Consider the following 22282-nt stretch of genomic DNA (forward strand, 5'->3'; position numbering starts at 1 on the left):
GAATAACCTGCCTTGCTGCAGCTTGAGTACCTCTTGGAAGTCTTTTCTATTCTCTTCAGGCACCTTGGGCGCCAACTGTTTCACAGTGTCCATAAGAGCGTGGATATAATGCCCCATCAAGCAGGTAGCATTCGTGGATTTCAAAGCCATACTGGCAGAGGAGAAAACTTTCTTAGCAGCCTGATCCTGCTTTCACTACTCCTTTTCAGCTGGGACTTGCGGAAATGCACCCGTAGATCTTTTGGAACAGGCAGCCTGCACCACTAAACTCTCTGGTAGAGGTAGAGGTTAAAAAAATTACGGGTCTTCAGGAGCTGCCCTATACCTCCTAGCTACAGCCCTAGATACAGCAGGAGCTGATACAGGTTTTTTCCAAATCTCCAAAATTGGATCCTTTAAGGCATCATTAAAAGGCAGCAACGGTTCAGTCACTGATGAAGGAGAGTGAAGGACCTCCGTGAGCAGATTAGATTTAAATTCTGCAGTTGGAAGAGCAATGTTCAACAAACCTGCAGCCTTCTTAATCACTACATGATAAGGCGTCACATCCCTTGAGGGCTCATTAGAAACCGAAACAAGGTCCCATTCAGGTGACAGATCTAGGCCACTAGCCACAGTCAGGTCCTCAAAAGGGTCCTCAGACTCCTGTAGTTCGCCTTCCTCCAGATTTTCCTCTCGATATCTTTGCTCCTCCATCAACCTCTGGGCCTCACGCCTTGATCTTTGCTTCACATTCGAAGCCGACAGATCCGCAATCGACTCCGACGGAGCCGGCGTTGAACCCGATGTCGGACGAGGAAGAGATCCACGACGTCGTTCAGGGTACGGCTTCAAGGTTGATGGGATTGGCGTCAACGGATTCGGAGACATCGACCTCGGCGTCGAAGGCTTCAGAGTCGAAGGCCTCGCCGGATTCGGATAATGCCAATGCTGCGTCGGAGCCGGCATAAAGGGCATAAAGGGCGCAGGTGCATAGGATTGAGGAACACCCAGACCATATGCCATCGGACCCATGGGACCAGCAGGAGCCCCAGAGGGATACATAGCTCTTGAATAAATTCCGAACATCGCATTCAGGAAATGCGAAGGATCCTGACCTGGACCTGGGAAGGCTGGATACGAAACCCCAGGTGGATCCCGAGGGCGCGGAGTCGATGCGACGTCGACCTCCTCTTCAGGCTGGTGCACCGGAGTCGACAGACCTTCGGGCAACGGAGCCTCACCCTCTCCAACCACCTCCTCCTCACCTTCATCCTCCCGACCTGAAGGATGGGATGGGTCCGGAGATGGAACAGAATTCGCATGCGACGCCTCAACCTCGGCATCCTGTTCCTCAGAAGCCGAAGAAACCACCACCTTCTCGACCGGCTTCACCTGCGACTTCGGCTTGGAACCCGACTACTTCCTTGAACGATGTCGGGATTCATGGGTTCTCTCTTTATGCTTCTTTCTCGAAGACCTTGAAGCATGGTCTGAGGACGAATCGATCGCGACCTCGAGCAAGACCTTGACTTCGAGCGTCGAGTCCGCGATCTTGATTTCTTCTTTTCCTTTCCTTCTTTAAACTTGGCAACCAGAAGTTTTGCTTCTCTTTCCCGGAGGGCCTTTGGTGTCATCTTCCTGCAGGATTGGCAGTCCTCGACATCGTGGTCGGAGCTCAGACACCACAAACAGAATTCATGTGGGTATGTGATGGACATTATCTTATTACATTCTCCGCAGGCCTTAAACCCGGTCTTCTTCGAGGACATGTCAAAAGAAAGTGAAGACAAAGAGACTAGAAACAAATAGCAAGTAACAAAGTTACAGCCAAGGCTACAGACGATCCCAGAAAACCGTTAGCGTCGACGACGCGGAAAAAAGGAAACTGATGTCATCACGCCGGCGTGGGCCTATTATAGGCGTCGGTGACGTCAGCGGAGTCGCGAGCGATGCCGTGCCTCTATGACGTCCGGGTCCACGTCGGCGCGAAGCTACAAAAAGAATTTCCAAATGTTGCTGACGCAGGGGGATATTTACAAGGTGAGGAATCCACAAGGCAGATGTATCTATCGTAAACCAGGTTACATGTTGATACAGTACTCTTTGGGCGGAGTCCCATATCCCAGGATGTATCCTGTCAGAGTTGTATGAAAATTAGATACGGCATGTGAGGGATGTTTTTTTTATTTTTTTAGAAACAAAATGACAGTAGGAATGATACTGGGTATGTTTGAAAGGTACACAAATGCTACATTGTGGTAAATGCTGTAAACAATGGCTTAACATACGGTCTGTAATGTTCCGAGGAATATGATTCACACCGATGTGACAAGACTGTGCGAAGTGTTATACCTAGTGATGTACTGTAATGCAACCTTCTAATAAAAATATGTTTAAAAAAAAATAATTGAAAATCTAGTCATGGCCCGAAAATCAGTCCTGGTGCAGTATATTGATGACCTGCTCGTTGCATCAACGACTCACGAAGACTGTATTACTGACTCAATTGCATTACTAAATCATTTGGCAGAAGGAGGACACAAGGTCTCTCCTGAAAAATTGCACTTTTGCAAACAAGGAGTAAAATACTTAGGCCAAACTTTAGAATGAGGAGTTAGAAAATTAACCACAGAAAGAATAAAAATAATAAATCAAATGTCCTTACTTCACACCCAAAGAGAAATGAGAATGTTTTTGGGGTAGCTAGATATTGTAGACAGTGGATTATGTGCTTTTCCTTGCAGGCAAAACCATTAATGCAGATGACCCGAAAATGTGCAAATGATCCAATTGTCTGGCCTGATGAATGCTTTGAAGCTTTTGTGAGACTAAGAGACTGTCTGTGTGAGGCCCCTGCTTTGGGCATGCCTGACTATAGAAAAGAATTTGCATTATTCTGCTGTGAACGAGAAAATTGTGCACTCTCAGTTTTGACTCAAAGGCATGGACTGAGCAGATGTCCCGTAGCCTATTTTTCTGCTACTTTAGACCCTGTAGCTTCAGGTCTACCCGCTGCTTAAAGGCAGTTGCTGCTACCTGTATGAGCATATAACAAAGTGAACCAATTGTGATGGGACATACAGTTAAAGTCTTTGTTGCACATTCAATTGAGATTCTTTTAAACAGAACTCAAACTCAGCACCTCATACCCAGTCGAATGACTAAATATGAAAGAGTGATACTGGGAGCAGAAACCATAACAGTAGTGAGATGTACAGTATTAAACCCCGCAACCCTACTGCCAGATCCTGCTTGTGAAGAGGTGTTGGATGCGATAGATCATGATTGCTTAGAAATGACAAAACTGTGTGCAAAGGCTGAACCTGACATTAAAGAAGAACCTCTGAAAGATCCAGATCACAAGCTGTTTGTAGACGAATCCTGCCTTAGAATTGAGGACGTTCGACTTATTACTGCTTACGCAGTTTGTAAAATTTCAGGTGTGATTGAAGCATCCCATTTACCAGGAGTTAAGTCTGCACAAGTAGCCAAATTGATAGCTTTGATTAAAGATGCAAATTTGGGAAAAATTGGAGGATAACCATATTCATTGATTGTGCATGACTTTGGCCAGATTTGGATATAGAGGGGATTTCTGACTTCTTCAGGATCTCCTATAAGAAATGGGAAAATTGTGAAAGAGCTATTGGAAGCAATTTAGTTGCCAAAAGAAGTAGCAGTGGTCAAGTGTGCTGTTCACCAGTCAGGAAATGACTATGTGATGGCTGGTAACCGATATGCTGACCAAATTGCTAAATATTGTGCAAAAACTAATATGGCACTGAATCGGAAAATTGGAAAAAGTGAAAACAGATGACAACTTATCTTTTCTCAGCTCCAGAAACATGGGAAAAAGTAAGGTGGATACAGTATGAGGTTGAGGTGAGCGAAAAGGAAATCTGGTTGAGGGCAGGGTGCACCAAAAGAGCAGAAGATGAAGTATTGGTATACCCTGACGGTAGACCAGTTATGCCTGATTGCTTACTTTCACAGATGGCCCGATTTTATCATGGTGACACACATGTAGGCAGGGATGCTATGATTAGACTTTTCAGACAAAATTGGTATAATCCAAGGTTAAGGGTAGTCGCTGAGAGTCTTTACCAGGGATGCTTAATTTGTCAACAGCAAAACCCAGGCAGGAAGACAGTAGTAAGTTGGGGAAAAATTGGAAAGCCTGAAGGTCCATTTGTGAGATTACAATTGGTCTTCATTGAGTTGCCTCCATGCAGAGGATTGAAATATGTCCTTGTTATAGTGTGTTTGTTTTCCTGATGGGTGAAAGCATATTCCACTAGGAGAAATGATGGTCTCACCGTTGCTAAGCTCCTGTTGTGAGAACGTATCCCACGTTTCGGTTTCCCAGTCACTTTGGAATCAGATAGAGGACCTCATTTTAACAATGAGGTAATTCGCTCTACTGTGAAGCATTCAAGATTTATCAGACACTGCACTGTGCATACCGTCCAGATGCTTCTGGAGTGGTACAACAAAGCAATGGCACAATCAAATCGAGACTGGCTAAAGTGTGTTCATTCACATCATTGTCATGGCCAGATACATTGCCTCTTGTTTTGATGGGACTCCGAAGTATTCCTGACAGAAAAACCGTACTAAAACCCCATGAAATCATCATGGGAAGGGCAATGAGACATGCATTTGTTCCTGGAAATAAATTAATGAGTATTAATGATGATTTGGTATTGGACTATTGCAAAGGATTGGCTGACCTAGTGTTTCTCACCAGGTTGGAGAAGACGCATCCTGTGAGTCATACTAAAAGGGTGCCAACTCCTCCTAAGATTGAATAACTGACTGAAACAGTTGAAGTGGCTGAAGGTTGTGAAGTCGAAGAACCAAGGAGATTGGATTCTGATATAGTAGACTTAGAATAACCGAGCACAAGTCAGGAGGTATGGATTCCAGAAATGTATACACCTGAAGTAATTGTTCAAACAAGGAGAACTTGATTAGTCACACAGGACGATAGTGAGGACAAGGTAGGTGAAGAAGAACATGCTCAGGGAGAAAAGAACATAGCAGATCCAGAACCTGAGCAGGAACAGTCAGGGCAAGAAGAACATACTCAGGTAAATGAAATTGAAATTATTTCTAAACCTGAGGAGAAACAGATAGGAGAAGAAGAACACGATTGGGCAGCAGTCAAGCAAATTGCAATAAGACCTGATCAGGACCAGTTAGGTAAAGAAGAACAAGTTTGGGAAGAAGAAAAACAAGCTGAAACTATTCCCAAACAGGACGAGCTAGAAGAAGATGAACATATTCAGGCAGATGAAAAAACAAACAAGAAGACCTGAATAAGAACAGTTAGACAGTGAAGTGACTGAAACAGAACAAGTTGTGCCAACCATGTGTAATAATAAAAGAACACTACATAAGGACCAGGAAGGAGAAAGTGCAGTACAAATGAAAAGGGCCAGAAAAGAGGGCAAATGGCCAGGAGGAGTAAAAATACTGAATTATGTTCTGAGAAGGATAATTGAATAGCCAGAACAGGTGAATGAAATCTCAAGTCCAACCCGGACAAGACAAAAGAAAGAGAGAAACTTACGAAGAAGTCCAAGATTGAAAACTCTGAACAATAAATACCAAGGTCCTGAATGGACCTATATTATATTAGAATAGTTTGAGAATTTAGACATAAGAGAGGAATCTGTAAGTCAGAATTCAACATCAGAGAAAGAAAGAGAGTGAGATTTTATTAAATTACATTCTGAAAATTTTGGGTGCTAAAGAAAGAGAAGGAATTACTTTCTTGTATTGAAATGGCAAGAAACAGAGTTACTAAACAACCGAACAAAATTGTGTACAAAGATGTTGTAAAGCATTGATATGTAGAATTATAATTGTGATACTAATATGGTTGGTTTAACAATAGCGGTTACATTATTTATGACAAACAATAAAAACTATACAAGTACTAATGAAAGTACAGAGTGATCAATACAAAACACCTCAAGTGACAATTCAATGAGAAAACCAATGAGAAAACAAGAACACCAAAAATAGCTAAACTTGGTGAAGGAACACAAAAGTTAATTATAAAAAGAACCCTCACTCACCAACCTGGTGGTGACATGCTTCATCATTGGGTTCCCACTGGAAGGACCAAATGTCCTCCCAGTGTGCTACTACGCCTGTTTACAGCTGAGCTGGTTCTTTTGTGTGTTGATGCAGTGAAAAACCAAAAGTGATAAATGAGTGCAAAACTTAAAAAATGCGTAATTGTGACTGTCAACTACTTTATTAATAGTCCAACCAGCATTAGTTAAAAACAGGTGAATTTGGGACGAACACGTAGGTTTTTTAAAATGAAAAACCCTTAGTCCTCTGTAAAATTGGTCAACATGTTTCAGCTTAAGAGCCAGAATCGCTCAGCATTCGTCAGGACCGTAAATGTAATCCTCCGGCAGTGGGACGCGATAAGGCGCACCCAACCGTGAGGATATAAATGTGAAAAAAAATGTTTAGTAAAAATTGTAGTGAATTACTCACGGATTTACCCGTGGGGGCACGCTCAGTAATTTACTGGGGCCGTTCTATCTGTAGGGAGGAAATAGAGCAGTAATTCAAAAGACATATTAATCACATGATTACATTTATACCTTGTAACAGAAATCACAGGGCAGTGTTTCCAAACCCTTGCCTTCACCAGCTGACACCCATTATGGTGGCACACTATTCATGCAAGCATATATCGTGCTTAAGTTGCCAAGAAATGGACTTTTCTTCACTTCTTGGTATTGCCATATTGCAAAAAATCGACTGTTATTGAGGAGTTAAAGAGTGAATTTACGGTGACTATAAATGTCGCAGCAATTCGCCTGAGGCTGCAAAATATTCAAACTATTCAGTAGAAAAGAACCACACCTCAGGTCATACAAAGAAAATTATTAGTAATAGCAGTGCACGATGTTTAAAATCATAGACTAACCGTAACAGAACCCGTGAGAGCTCCAATATTAGTTAAAATCATGGAAGGAAAAGCAACCTCTCCTGGGACTTACAAAATGCTCTTTTTGTCCGCATGTCATGGGCATACACGGCAGGGGTTTCCTTCACGCCGTGCAATCTGTAATTGGATTAGTGAAAAAGCTGTTAATATCTCCCACAACGTCCGCGTTGCTTAGACCTTCTCACTCCCAATCGCATTGCCTCTCAAAACTCCCGCCTTGCTACCCCACTTACTTTTTTGCCAGCGGCTCCCCACAGGCAACCTATCGTTTGCACTTCCGTGGCCCGAATGAACATCGGACCAGGGCTCCGTGGTGTGAGATAACGTCAAACGTGGGTCACGTGACTCGCGTATCATGACGTTTGTTTCTATTCCTTTCCACCTGAAGGACCAGAAGTTGTTTCAAGTTTAAAACTTTATTGTTACACTCAGAGTCTTCGAGCTTAACACTCCGCTCCACTCCATGTTATTAGAGGGAAATACAAAACTTTTTAATGTTATTTTTAAGTACATGTTGGTAGAAGCTAATGCTTATTGGTGATTATAGGGTGCTCTGTCTTGGCTGGCATGGTTTTATTTGTGCACTGAGAGGGGTACCCAATGTTCCCTTGTTTAGAGTATGTGGAGAAACGATCTTTTCAGAGAGAAGTATGGTGTGTTTTGTTCATCTGCATTCCTTGCAGGTCATGCTGTTAACGTCGCAACACTGATCCCCGTGGAATTTCATTGTTCAATCCTGAATGGTGACTAGACAGACGATGGATCCATCTCTGTGCTTTCTCGAACAGACTCCTTTCATCACCACCGGTGATATGCTCAATAATGGTCCATTGCATGTCATTTGGTGTATGATTTCTCTCAATGAAATGATTTGTCAGCTTGGTAGATTTCCTCTTACATCGGACGTTACTCCGATGTTCACAAATCCTCAATTTAACACGTCTGGTTGTCATTCCCACATACGTGCGGTCACAAGGGCATGTTAATAAATAAACCACATTACATGTGTTACAGTTTGTGTGGCCGCGTTGTACCCACTGTTTCCCAGGTTCGATATTTAGAAACTTTGTATGTACAGTTAAGTGGCTGACACTACAATTCCAGAGACAAAGGACTCTCTGCGGCTTCTTTTTAGTCATAATGTTTTGTTACAATTTGCTTTTTAAGTGTATTGTTTTGTATTGAATGTTTATTTTATTGTAACAAATGTATTTAAATTGTATGCATTAGATATACTTTGAACTAATGCAATGTTTTTATAGAAATCAATGTAGCAAATGAATTCATATGTTCTTTTATAATAAAATTTGTGAAACGAAAGATACCTTAGGTTTTTGTGCAGATCTAATTACCCGTGTCACTCCATAGCACTAATAAAGTTACGTTAGTGTGTAGTCCCTTCGGTCACAAACTAGAAGTTAGCCATACAGAAAGGAAATCCCCTTTTTTTGCTTGTTTTATATCCAGTCCTTTCTGTAATTCTGGGAAACTCTCTCTTTTTGAAAGAAAGACACTACAATTCCCGCATGGGAATTGGCCCATCACAGCGGGGAGCCCCCAGGCGTTAAGTACTGTTGTTTCCTGTCTACTATGATGTTTTACTTGGCGAGTGTGAACTAGTATGTATGTATGTATGTATAGGCATTTATATAGCGCACTACTTACCCGGAGGGTCCCAAGGTGCTTCGACCGCTGCGAAACCCTTCCTGGCTTCCCTGAGAGATGGTCCCTTAATGGGTATCTCCAGGGTGAGACCAGGCATCCCCGGCGGTCTGGTGGGGCCGTTAGTGAAGATGAGGCAAGCTAATGCCCAGAGTTGCCGAGTGTGATCGCTGATCAGAGTGGGCACCGAGGCGAGAGAATTATCGAGTCCGCTGACCCTGGTCCAGAAACCTGCCGCGCCGGGAATCGAACCCTGGTCCCGGGCCGTCCTCTGCTCTCGGGTCTGCCGCCTCTAACCAGTGAGCCACACTACTTCAACTAGTGAGTCTTTAAGGCTTGTGGCTCTCTTGTAGGAAAATAGGGGTTTGCCCCAGTTAAATTGGTTGCTTGTTATGATTTTCCAGTGTTTTTGGATGAAGCGACTCACGGCATTTGACAAAGAATTGAAGGTGGTTACGCACGTTAAAGGTACCTCCGTTGTTGTTTCTTTCGGGTATGAGTCCAGTAAAGCATCCCTGTGCTGGTTGGTAGCTCTCTTCCTACTTGTATCAAGAATCTTTTTTGGGTATCCACGTAATTCCAATTGTTTTGTCAATTCATCTGCTTGGATCTTAAAATCATCCTTCTCACTGCAGTTCCTCCTGATGCGGAGGTATTGTCCAAACGGGAGGTTCTCCCTCAGGGGGCGCGGGTGGAAACTGGAAAAGTGCAACAAATTATTTTTGGAGGTCGGTTTATAAAAGGTTTTAGTTTGGAGCAGATTCTCTTGTTTGTTGATTGTCACATCAAGGAACGTAATACTCTCTTTTTCATACCCATGGGTAAATTTAAGATGAAGATCGCAGTGGTTGATTCAGTCAAAGAAAGGGAGAAGCGTCGCCTCTTCACCTTTCCATATCATGAGGACATCGTCTATATTTGTTGCCATATATCGATGTTGGATGCAAAAGGGTTTTCCGGAACCAGAATGAATTTCTTCTCAAAGCTCTAGACATACAATCCTGCCACCGAAGGGGCAAAAGTGCTGCCCATAGAAGTCCCTGTTATTTGAAGGAAGATCTTGCCTTCATATTCAAAAAAGATCTGCTTCAGTGCCAGTGTGGCACAATCCACTACAAAGGAGCGGGTTGTGGAAAAATTCCAGGTGGATTGTTCTAGAGCATCAGCAACCACCTTGATGGTCTCGTTTTGTGGTATGCAGGTGTAACAGCTTTCGATATCGAGAGTGACAAGGAAACAGGGTTCCTCTGGCATCTCGATCGTCCGTAGCATTGCTAGCAGGCTCTTAGTATCCTTTATAAACGTCTGTGTAGACTGTATTATTGGTTTCAAAAAGAAATCGCAGTATTGAGATAAAGGTTCCAATAGAGACCCGATGCCCAAGACTATCAGTCGTCCAGGTGGTGGCAGGATGTTTTTATGGGTTTTTGGTAACGTATAAAAATACGGTACTTTCCCACTTGAGGACATCAGGAAATCAGATTCTCGTTTTGAAATCCAGCCTTCCTGTTCAGCTGTGGAGACTAGCTCACAGATCTCATTGCGGAGATTTTCCAAAGGATCTTCTCTCAGGAGTACATAATTATTGTTGTTATTCAGTAATCGTTGGCATTCACGATCATAATCCAGTTTATCCTGAATCACTATGCCTCCCCCTTTGTCGGCACTTTTGATCACGATTTCTGTGTTCTGTTTAAGTGACTGGATCGCTTGATATTCAGTCGCTTTCAAGTTCTTAAAAGGGGTTGGATTAGTTAAGGTTTCCACCTCATGTAGTACAGCCTGTTCAAAGGCTAAAATCTCAGGAGGTATGAGATGTGGTTGGAGGGGTAAAGTTTGATTTTGGTTTGAATGGCGTGTCATTCAGAGTGGTGTTTGGTAGTTCATTTTCCTTCTTTTCAAAAAAGCTCTTCAATCTCAGTTTCCTAAAAAAAACTCACTGAGCTCCCATTGTAATTTGAACCGATCCAGTCGGGGAGTGGGTATAAACCCCAAGCCTTTTTCCAGAACTGTTTTTTCTGCCACGCCTAGTGTATATGAGGACAAATTTGTCACTAGGCTTTCATGTTGCTTTGGCCTGCTCTTTGATCCCCCGTCTTGCTCCGTGTGTTGTCCCCCTTTGCTTCTGGTTGTTCCCAGTAGACTTGGTTGGATCCCTTTTGTTTCCCCCTGCCTCATTGGCCCCTGTCTAAAAAAGACTGAGGGTACGTGTTTTGATGGAATTGGGGATGTGGGGCAAAGTGCGGATTCCACCCCATCATTGAGGGAAAAGGGGGTTGGAAAAGGTTGTGTTGGTATGGTGCTAGTCCCTGTTGTTGGAAATGTGGTGGCCATCCTTGAAATTTGGGATAACTTTGATTCCCTCAGCCTCTTCCTCGACCCCTCCCTCTATTTCCTTTTTGGGAATTGCCTCGACTTGAGCCACTTGTGTTTGAATCTGCTGAGGAGTCTGAGTTATAATCAGTCACTGCTGACGGGACATACTCTGGGCTGGCATAAGGATAGATGTGGGTATAGGACTAGCGTTTAAGATCTTTCTGTAATTTTTGTGCCTTAGATTGGGCTAGGTTTTCTTTATATTCATTCTGCTCCTTATTTAGCTCTTCCAGCTTCTTTTTATAGCCTGTGAGTGTCGCTTTAAAATGGTATTTAGTGGTTTGGATTTTTAATAATAGAGCTTCAGACAAACAAAGTGCCGTTTTGATGATTAGAATGCCCCAATCCCTGGTGCAGTGCCACGCAATCTGCGCCCACTCTTTGCGGAACACTGCATCATCCAAGAAGATTCTTGAGGCATTAGTCACTAGTAACCCTTTTGGCGCTGCATTATTGTTCAAATATTCCTTCAGCATAGTGCCCAGGAAACAGGGTTCCTCTGGCATCTCGATTGTCCGTAGCATTGCTAGCAGGCTCTTAGTATCCTTTATAAACGTCTGTGTAGACTGTATTATTGGTTTAAAAAAAAAATCGCAGTATTGCGATAAAGGTTCCAATAGAGACCCGATGCCCGAGACTATCAGTCGTCCAGGTGGTGGCAGGATGTTTTTATGGGTTTTTGGAAACGTATAAAAATACGGTACTTTCCCACTTGAGGACATCAGGGAATCAGATTCTCGTTTTTAAATCCAGCCTTCCCGTTCAGCTGTGGAGACTAGCTCACAGATCTCATTGCGGAGATTTTCCGAAGGATCTTCTCTCAGGAGTACATAGTTATTGTTGTTATTCAGTAATCGTTGGCATTCAATCCAGTTTATCCTGAATCACTATGCCTCCGCCTTTGTCGGCACTTTTGATCACGATTTCTGTGTTCTGTTTAAGTGACTGGATCGCTTGATATTCAGTCGCTTTCAAGTTCTTAAAAGGGGTTGGATTAGTTAAGGTTTCCACCTCATGTAGTACAGCCTGTTCAAAGGCTAAAATCTCAGGAGGTATGCGATGTGGTTGGAGGGGTAAAGTTGGATTTTGGTTTGAATGGCGTGTCATTCGGAGTGGTGTTTGGTAGTTCATTTTCCTTCTTTTCAAAAAAGCTCTTCAATCTCAGTTTCCTAAAAAACTCACTGAGCTCACATTGTAAGACAGAGCACCCTATAAGTACCAATAAGCATTAGCTTCTACCAACTTGTACTTAAAAATAACATTAAAAAGTTTTGTTTTTCCCTCTAATAACATGGAGTGGAGCGGAGTGTTAATCTCGAAGACTCTGAGCGTAACAATAAAGTTTTAAACTTGAAACAACTTCTGGCCCTTTAAGTGGAAAGGAATAGAAACAAACGTCATGATACGCGAGTCACGTGACCCGCGTTTGACGTTATCTCACACCGCGACGCCCTGGTCCGATGTTTATTCGGGCCACGGAAGTGCAAACGATAGGTTGCCTGTGGGGAGCCGCTGGTAAAAAAGTAAGTGGTGTAGCAAGGCGGGAGTGTTGAGAGGCAATGCGATTGGGAGTGAGAAAGTCTAAGCAACGCGGACGTTGCGGGGAGATAATAACAGCTTTTTCACTAATCCATTTACAGATTGCACGGCGTGAAGGAAAACCCTGCCGTGTATGCCCATGACATGCGGACAAAAAGCGCCTTTTGTAAGCCCCAGGAGAGGTTGCTTTTCATTCCATGATTTTAACTAATAACGGAGCTCTCACGGGTTCTGTTACTGTTAGTCTATGATTTTAAACAGCGTGCACTGCTATTACTAATAATTTTCTTTGTATGACCTGAGGCGTGGTTCTTTTCTACTGAATAGTTTGAATATTTTGCAGCCTCAGACGAATTGCTGCGACAATTATAGTCGCCGTAAATTAAACTCCTCAATAACAGTCGATTTGTTGCAATATGGCAATACCAAGAAGTGAAGAAAAGTCAATTTCTTGGCAACTTAAGCACGATATATGCTTGTATGAATAGTGTGAGACCATAATGGGTGTCAGCTGATGAAGGCAAGGGTTTGGAAACACTGCCCTGTGATTTCTGTTACAAGGTATAAATGTAATCATGTGATTAATATGGCTTTTGAATTACTGCTCTATTTCCTCCCTACAGATAGAACGGCCCCAGTAAATTACTGTGTTGTCCCCTCGGGTAAATCCGTGAGTAATTCACTACAATTTTTCCCCAAATTTTTTTTTCACATTTATATCCTCACGGTTGGGTGCGCCTTAGCGCGTGCACACCGCCGTAGGATTACATATACGGTCCTGACGAATGCTGAGCGATTCTGGCTCTTAAGCTGAAACATGTTGACCAATTTTACAGAGGACTAAGGGTTTTCATTTTAAAAAACCTACTTGTTAGTCCCAAATTCACCTGTTTTTAACTAATGCTGGTTGGACTATTAATAAAGTAGTTGACAGTCACAACTACGCATTTTTAAGTTTTGCACTCATTTATCACTTTTGGTTTTTCACTGCATCAACACACAAACGAACCAGCTCCGCTGTAAACAGGCATAGTAGCACACTGGGAGGACATTCGGTCCTTCCAGTGGGAACCCAATGATGAAGCATGTCTCCATCAGGTTGGTGAGTGAGGGTTCTTTTTATGATTAACTTTTGTGTTCCTTCACCAGGTTTAGCTATTTTTGGTTTTCTTGTTTTCTCATTGGTTTTCTCATTGAAATGCCACTTGAGGTGTTTTGTATTGATCACTCTTCCGTTGTTAAAAAAAAGTTTGATCTTAGGGGTAAAAGAGTGATTTTCTACACCCTGACTCTCCTATTGTTTGAAGTACTAATGAGAGTACCTCCACATACAAAAGGGATTGGGTAGAATTACAAACAGCAGATGAGACAGATTTCCATCATACAGTGACAAATAATGACACATCATTAAATGTCTTCACAAAGTTATTAATAGAGTATGTTGACACAATGGAAGTTAGCTATTGTTATATTTGTATGAAGTTACCAGCGTCAGTATCAGAAAGGGTCACATATCATCACATACCTTTGACATATGGTATATCATGTAGTATAATAGCAAGTCTGTTTTATGCAACTGGAAAATTACAGTATTATTATTCAAACTTAGATACAGTATTTTCAGAACTTTCTATTCTAGGGATTATGAATCCAGTACTTACTGCTTAGAATGCACAATGAGTGGTATAGAGGAGTAGAGAGGCGCACTCAATGAAGTCAGTGTTATAAGAGAGTCCATAAAAAGCGTAGATCTTCTGTTCTTATTCTAAATGTATTCTTTATTTTCACATACAACGGCACAGCCAACGCGTTTCATTTCCATTCGTGCCTAGGGAATTTCATCAGGGCATGTACTCAATAATCAGGTCAATGCGATAATCCTAGATGAGGTTCCTCCTAGGAAGCTGATGTGTAAGAATGATCACAATAGACCACGATGTATTCCTGAAAAAGCTTCACACTCAATTCCAAGTGGAATGGTAGTTCGAGACCCCCGGTTAGCTGGAAAGTATCACTTTGGCGATTCAAGAAGTATATTGATTCCGGACCCCTTAGGGGAACTCCAAGGCGGAGGGGGGTCAGAGTGCTCGGTAGGATGACCGGCTTGAAAGGTAGATGTGATGCGTTAGTACGCGACGGTACCTATAATACGGTCTCCATTCTCCGCCGCTCCTCCTCGTGGATTGTTGGACGCACAATGAATGGGTAAATTCTTCCTGACAAAGTCTACAGATTTCGTTGAAGCACATAAACACAATGTAACATGTATATTACGTGAGGAAGAAAAGGTATTTTTGAATATAGTTGAAGAAAGAAGGCAGGACTTCCAAAAGAAAGCTGTGGAACGAAAACTCATGTTCAAACACAGGCTGAAAGAGAGGGAATTTATACTGCTGGCAAGGCTCAAGCAGCGATGTCCCTGGACCTTGTAAAGAAAGGGAAGATCTACATACATAGATTAAAGACAGACCTCTCAGTGGGAGGTCTGGGACAGACCCGCCTTCTCTGAAGCTAACCAGCCTGAACACAAGGTCGCTTCATAAGCATCATCTTGAAATCTTCACTTTCTTCAGGATGAGGACATTGATGTTTTAACGCTTACGGAGACATGGTTGGGCGATAACTCCTTGCCTGACATCATAGCTGCCCTTCCCAATGAATACGATGCGGTATGGCACAATCGTGCGGACAACGCTCGGGGTGGGGGTGTAGCAATTTTGTATAAAAAATATCTAAAGGTCGTCAAAATAGCGGCCGAGACCGTAGATCTAGCCGACATACTTGGAGTGAAGATCACTCTGAATAATTCATGCCTTGTGATTCTTACAGTTTACCTCCCTCCAAATTCCACCCCAGCATTTAATGATTTACTTGCCCCTATTATGTCTGATCTTTGCACAAGATACCAAAAAATTGTGGTAACTGGGGACTTTAACATGCATTGGGATAAAGCTCCTAAAGATCCGGCAACTCGACACCTGGAGAATATTATGTCTTCACTTGTCATTAGACAACTTGTAGAAGCCCCCACACATATTAAAGGGCATACCCTTGATCTTATTCGGACCTCACACCCAAAGGTAAACCTTGTGGACATTTTACCTTGTATCTGGTCGGATCATCGTTTGGTGAATTGTGAGATCCCCACTGTTGGTTATCCGGTCCAAAAACCTCTAAAACTGAAAAAAGTTCGTCAGTGGATAAAAGTTGATTCACAATCTTTGACCAGTACCCTTCCTGATCATGTCCAATCATTGGCCTCTAGTGGGGATTTAGATCAGGACTATAGGGACATAATGCGGAATTTGAGTCATGCGATTGACCAGATAGCACCCGAGAAACTACAAAAAGCAAAAGGAGCAGGAAAAGGGGCTCCATGGTTCACTCCGCTTCTGAGGGACCATAAACAGAAGCTCCGCCATCTAGAAAGGAATTGGAGGAGAACAAAAGATGGTATAGACCGGGAACAGTATAAAATCTCACTCAACTCATATCAAAAGCTGATTATGGCAATAAAAGCAGAATTTTACGAGACCTGCATAAACCTGGCCGAGAATATTCAGAAAGAAATGTTTAAATCTTAACAGAGTTGAGTAAAAAAACAGAAACGACTGAAACCACAATAAACGTTGATACTTTTCAACGTTTTTTTCTGGAGAAGGTGGAGACTATTCTTTCTGGGATTGAGAATTGTACCCTGAATGGCCCACTTCCGTCACAGGAAGTCCAAATCCCCTTGGAAGCCTCTATCTCAAGGGTCCCTGAGATAGACTCTCTAAGTCTTGAGCAGCTCATGAGTAGAACCAAGTCAGGCTCCCCGGCGGACCCGTGTCCCCCTAGGGTTTTTCGTTTGGCGCGGCCTATTCTAGAAGATCATATCATCTCCTTTCTTAATAGCTCAATGGAGACTGGCCATTTACCATCGAGTCTCAAGGAGGCACGAGTTAAGCCTTTGTTAAAGAAGCCAGGAACCGACCCGGCTATTTTAAAAAACTATAGGCCGGTATCCCAATTGCCTTTCCTGTCCAAGGTTTTGGAGCAACATGTGCTGAAGTTCCTTTCCTTATTCCTGGAGTCACACCATCTACTCCAGGAGCGTCAGGCAGGGTTTCGTGCACACCACAGCACCGAGTTGATGATGCTCTCGGTGCTGAACGAGCTTAGAGGCATTGCTGACAGTAAGAAACCGAACGCCCTGATACTTTTAGACCTATCGGCAGCGTTCGATACTGTCAGCCACTCCCTGCTACTGGACAGATTGGCCACCTTTGGGATAAAGGGTTTGGTCCATCAATGGCTTCAATCTTTTCTGACGGGTAGGACGCAGAGGATCCAACTGGGGGAATGTATCTCCGATGTAGGTATTCTGGAGTGCGGAGTCTCTCAGGGCTCTGCATTATCCCCACTCTTGTTTAACCTCTACCTGCAACCGTTGATTGACTCTCTAGTGAACATGGGTTGTCGTGTGTTTAATTACGCCGACGACACCCAGTTGCTACTGAGTATTGATAATATGGCTTTAGCGCAGACCAATGCCCAGAACATCCTTAGGCACATGGTTGGCTGGATGACTGCAAACCTGTAGAAAATAAACCTGGAAAAAAAGGAGGTCCTGGTGGTTTCGACCGTAGCCTCACCCTAGAGTGACCTATATTGGCCCCAGGAATTAGGTCCCACACCGACACCGTGCGATAAAGTAAAAAGTCTTGGTACCAAGATTGACAATGAGTTATCAATGACCAGTCAGATTTCCTCCGTAGTAGGGATGTGTACTGGCTTGATCAGACAGCTGCGTAAGCTAGCTTCCCTTCTTTCTCTTTCCATGCTCCGTATGGTTGTCTCTGCTACAATCATTTCGAGGCTGGATTATGGGAACGCTCTCTACTTAGGTCTGCCTAAAACTCTGACAAATAGATTGCAGGTCATCCAGAATGATGCGGCGCGATTAATCTTCAGGCTACCTAGAATAACCCATGCCTCTCCTCTACTGCTTAAGCTACATTGGCTCCCTATTGAGCAGAGGGTGGAGTTCAAGAGCTTATGCACGGCCCATAAGGCAATTTATGGGCAAGCCCTCGCCTATATTAAAGATCGCCTGGAGGTCTATAAGCCCAAACGAACTCTAAATTGTGAATTGTAAATTGATACTTGTATAGCGCACTACTCACCGGAAGGGTCTCAAGGCGCTTGTACGAATACCGCTGTGGAACCCATCCTGGCTTTCCCTGTGAGGCGTCCACTCCTGGGCACCCCCAAGGTGGAGGCCAGGCATCCTTAGCCTTGTGGGGGCCATTGTGGAGATTAAGCAAGCTATTGCTCAGAGTTGCAGAGTGGGATTCCATGATTGGAATAGGCACCGAAGCGAGAATGATCAGGTCTGTGGAATTTTTAGCCCAAGACCCGCCGAGGCGGGGAATTGAACCCTAGTCCCGGGCTAGATCTCTGCATCAGGGTCTGCCGCTCTAACCATTGAGCCTCACTTCTCCTCTGAGGTCTTCTGATTCCCAGCTATTGGTCTGCCCCCGATATAAGTTAGAAACCAAAGGAGGGAGATCCTTTTCTCTTTTGGCTCCACAGATATGGAACAAGCTACCAGAACCGCTCCGGAGAGAAGTAAACCTCCTGCGTTTTAGGAAGCTGCTAAAAACGCTTCTATTTGGGAGGCATTTGGCCCATTTAAATAGTTGCATTGTTGGCCTTTCTCTGCCTCGCTTACGCTTTGAATCATTGTTGTTTGTCATCGGTCTTGAGTGCCTAGAGACCTGTAGATGACTTGGCGCTATATAAACCGAAGTTAACAATAACAATAACAATACCAATAAAAATTACAATAACATATTTGTTGGTTACAGTGATTGTGAACATAACTTCCTAATCTTGGGAGGTTGGGGATTAAAAGGGGGAACTGATTCAGTATTTCCTGGGATTTATTTATTTAACAATGCTTATTTTAAGCTACCCGCACAATGGTATGGAAGCTGCTACCTGGGAATTGTATTTCCAAAAATATACCATATAAAAATAATCACTGGAAGCAATGACAGTTCTAATGTCCTAACACGCGCAAGGAGAGCTAGTTTTTCAGAAATTGTAGGTGATATATTTAGTACGATAATACCTTCAGTGGGCGTCATACTAAATTCACAGAAAATTTGTCAGTTATCAACAGTAGTTGATCTTCTATCGACTGATACTGCTGGGGGATTCTTAATGATCAATACAGAAATAGTTGCAATTAGATCAGTGGTTTTACAAAATCGTCTCGCTCTTGACATCCTATTAGCAAAGGAGGGCGGAGTCTGTGAATGTTGAAAGTTCAACATTGTTGCACTTACATTCCTGACAATAGTAAAGAAATTAAAGGGTACATAAGGAATATTACAAAATGTAATGAAATTCTGAATCCACTGGAGGTTGACATCATGTGGGAAAGACTAACAAAATGTATAACTTCAATAGGGACTGGGTTTACTAATATAGGGAAGGGTCTTTTAGGTCAAATAGTTGTACGCCTTGTATGTGTGACAATAGTAGTATTAACAATAATGGTTTGGTGCAAGTGTTGTGGGAGAACAAGAAAATATGAAGTAAATGAAAAAGGAATGAAAAGAAAAAGGGAAGATAACGAAATGGAAATAGAAGAAATAAAAGGCAAACTTTAAAAAGACATGAAATATTTTGAGAACAGTGAGAAGGAAGGGAAAGTTGAAGTGGAAATGAAGCTTAGGGAATACTTAAAGTTGGTTTCTGTTTAGGGTGGGTAATTTATTGTGGCATTAAAGGCCTTCAGAGGGGGGATTGATGAAGCGGGGACTCATTTTTGTAAGACTTGCTTGGATTCAATTCGCTCGTTTAACTTATTAATTTATTAACATGAAGTTATTAATTCTGTTTTGTGATTATCTTTGCTCAACACAAATTCATAAATAAGATAGTGAAGCTTGCCTATGTGTTTACTAACCATTAATTTGGATAGCAGACTAAAAGCGCTGCTCTAACAGGGAAGAATCTTACTGCACATGCGTTAACTGCACCTACGTAACGTGATGACTGAAGTTTTGGTGGCAAATTCCTGCACGTGAGCAGAACGCACTAATATGGCGTCTTCAAGACCAACATGCCTTGCACCTGCTTTGCTATATAGTAAACACTTTATTCACTAAGAGCTAACACAGGGAAATGTTAAATAAATAAAGGGGAATAGAGTAGAGTAGGTGGTATACAGTGAAACCATTTATTTCTTAAATAAATAATATTTCTTTTGACCTTTTTATTAGTTTGTATCTTGGGCCTTCTCGCTGCAATCTGAATAAACGACCTCTGCTTCCCTTGGAAAAATGATCCCATGTTTCGACCACATCCAGGGCCATCGACTGCTAAACCCTGAGAAACACAGATGCTGAGTACGCAGTGGCTAAAAATCATATGAACATATTGATAGAAATGTTTTAATTGAGAATAAACTCGGGTGGGAATAAAATAAAATGAATATTAATAAAGGGGTGGGTTTGAAAACAAAGAAAATGCTATGCCATCATGGTGTGATGACCAAACTCCCCATGCCTGTCCAATCAGAAATCATAACTTTTGCGATATTGCAACTTTAGGAGGTGGTACATGAATCCCAACTAAGGTAGTTTAGTTAGTTGAGTGTGCGTGATCCTGAGAGACTGCTGAGCAGGTAGATGCTGTCGGAGTCATTGATGATGCTGATGCTGTGAGATGCTGAAGAAAATTAGAATAGAAAATGAGTTATCTTAAGCAAAAATTATTAGAAGATCACAGAAGAATCTCGAGGTGGAAGAGAGTGTCAGAGAGGGGTGCGGCGAGTCGTCGGTTCTTGAGAGGTCCACTATCCTATCCTAATACTTGTCCTGAAGCCTTTGCCGCCTAATCTTTCACAGTGTACCCTTTCCAGAGCTTTGGTCTGTGGTAACTATACATTTGTATATATCCTCAAGTACTTTCTGTCTCTATCCTCTCCTTTCTAAGCAATGTCAATCTATTGAAATTGAAAGAATATTTGAATTGACTGATTCTTCCTTCCTAATGATTGATAGTGTCCATGGTATATTTGAATGGTTCAATCACATTTAACTTTAGATAAAGGTTTTGAAAACTTCCTGAGTCCGTGATCATCATTATAGATGAATTATTAGCATCAAGGGTTATGTGCATCATCACCATCAACTAGTTCCAAATAATTTGGTCCATCGACCAAATGGAAAGAACTTATTGATCAGTGATCAACGAATAAACTCCAGCGGTTAACCAAGGAAATTTGAGTGTAAGAGTAATTGATGGGCCCAGGTGAATATATAGTATTGGTGTATATGCTTTTGGTGCGCCGCAGGATCACAGGTTAGGCACACTTTTTTTAATACAATATGGCTGATCTATGTGGTTTTCCCTGCAACATCTTGGATTATCTAGATATGTATGGACTTATTATGGCTAGTGTTCTAACCATGTCTAAAATGAAAAGTAAATCGCATATGCACAGTCTAAAGAAAGAAATTAATTGGGAACACCTTTGTCTGTTATAAGAACAAAATGCCCAGTGATGATTTCCATACCAAGATATTTTAGCATATAACCAGGGTTTTGTATGTGTTTTAGGGGAATTCCTCAGTATGACCCTATGGGTGAACACAAGAATCTTGGACCTCCTTTTCATGTGCCAAAGTGTATCCCCTTCACCACCGTCCGGTAAGCACATCAGACTTAATAGAACTTAATAAATAGTAGTAAATGCTCTTCCTCGTGGTCTAATTTTGAAGCAGTGGTGCCGAAGAATCATCCAATTTCTGTAGGAAAGTTTTAATTCCGACCCTTTTCGATAGGTTTGTACTATAGAAATACCAGATGCATACATACCTACAACTCAGTGGGTTATCCTTGCTCCACTATATGGATAAGGAGATAATTTAGCTAGTGGACTCTCTTCCAGATGTAGTATTCCCTCCACAATTGAAAAGAAATTCCACTATATACTCAAATTAAAATCAGGCCCCAGGGCTGAACTATGACAAGAATAGCCTTGAGAGATGAAACTTAGAACCTAAAAAGGGAGTATTCATTAATAAAAACTTACATGCAACTTTGTGGTGATACAATGATTTTGGTATGAGAATGTATTTACAAAGAAGAAAAGAGAGGGTTTTAGGTGCTGTGTTGGTGGGACTGGTGAGGTGGAATTGATGGAGTCACATTTATTACACTAAAACTGTAATGATACTTTCTTCATGTGTAACCTCCAGGGGGCATACTTATCAAGTAGTAATGTTGCACTTGCACCACTTAATGGGGTGCACGCGTGATGCAACTACTAAGTGTGATTTATCAAGCCCTGAGTGGCTTGATAAATCTGGAGTAACGCAGTGCAGTGCAAATCCTTGTGTTGCATTGCTCTGTGCCAAACAGGTGTTCCATGGGGGTGCCTGGGTGTTCCCATACAACACCCATGGATTTTAGTGCTTTCCCAGATTTACTATCACTGGCCGAAGTGGCAAGAAACCTAGGGGTTTTCATTGACACAAATCTATCCCTTAAACCTCAGATCTGGGCGGTAGTCAGAAGTGCATGCTGGATTCTGAGGATGCTAAGGAGGTTTCCTACATTTCTGTCATGAGAAGCTAAGAAAACAGTGGTTCAGGTACTGATCCTATCTAGACATGACTATGTCAACATACTGTACATTGGTATCCCAGATTATCTCATGCAGAGACTACAAAAGGTACAATACAT

General features: G+C 42.4%; 1 long non-coding RNA gene across 1 annotated transcript in view; it reads left to right on the forward strand.

Moving 5' to 3' along the window:
* The window catches only part of LOC147726187 (uncharacterized), a 244235-nt gene that overhangs the window by 88366 nt on the left and 133587 nt on the right, over window positions 1-22282 (forward strand). The window contains exon 2 of the long non-coding RNA XR_015309272.1: window positions 21155-21244. This is a non-coding gene — a long non-coding RNA (uncharacterized LOC147726187). The remainder of the gene's footprint in view (window positions 1-21154; window positions 21245-22282) is intronic.

The sequence above is a fragment of the Lissotriton vulgaris genome, chromosome 3_1, assembly GCF_964263255.1.
Source record: "Lissotriton vulgaris chromosome 3_1, aLisVul1.2, whole genome shotgun sequence".
Taxonomy (NCBI): Eukaryota; Metazoa; Chordata; class Amphibia; order Caudata; family Salamandridae; genus Lissotriton; species Lissotriton vulgaris.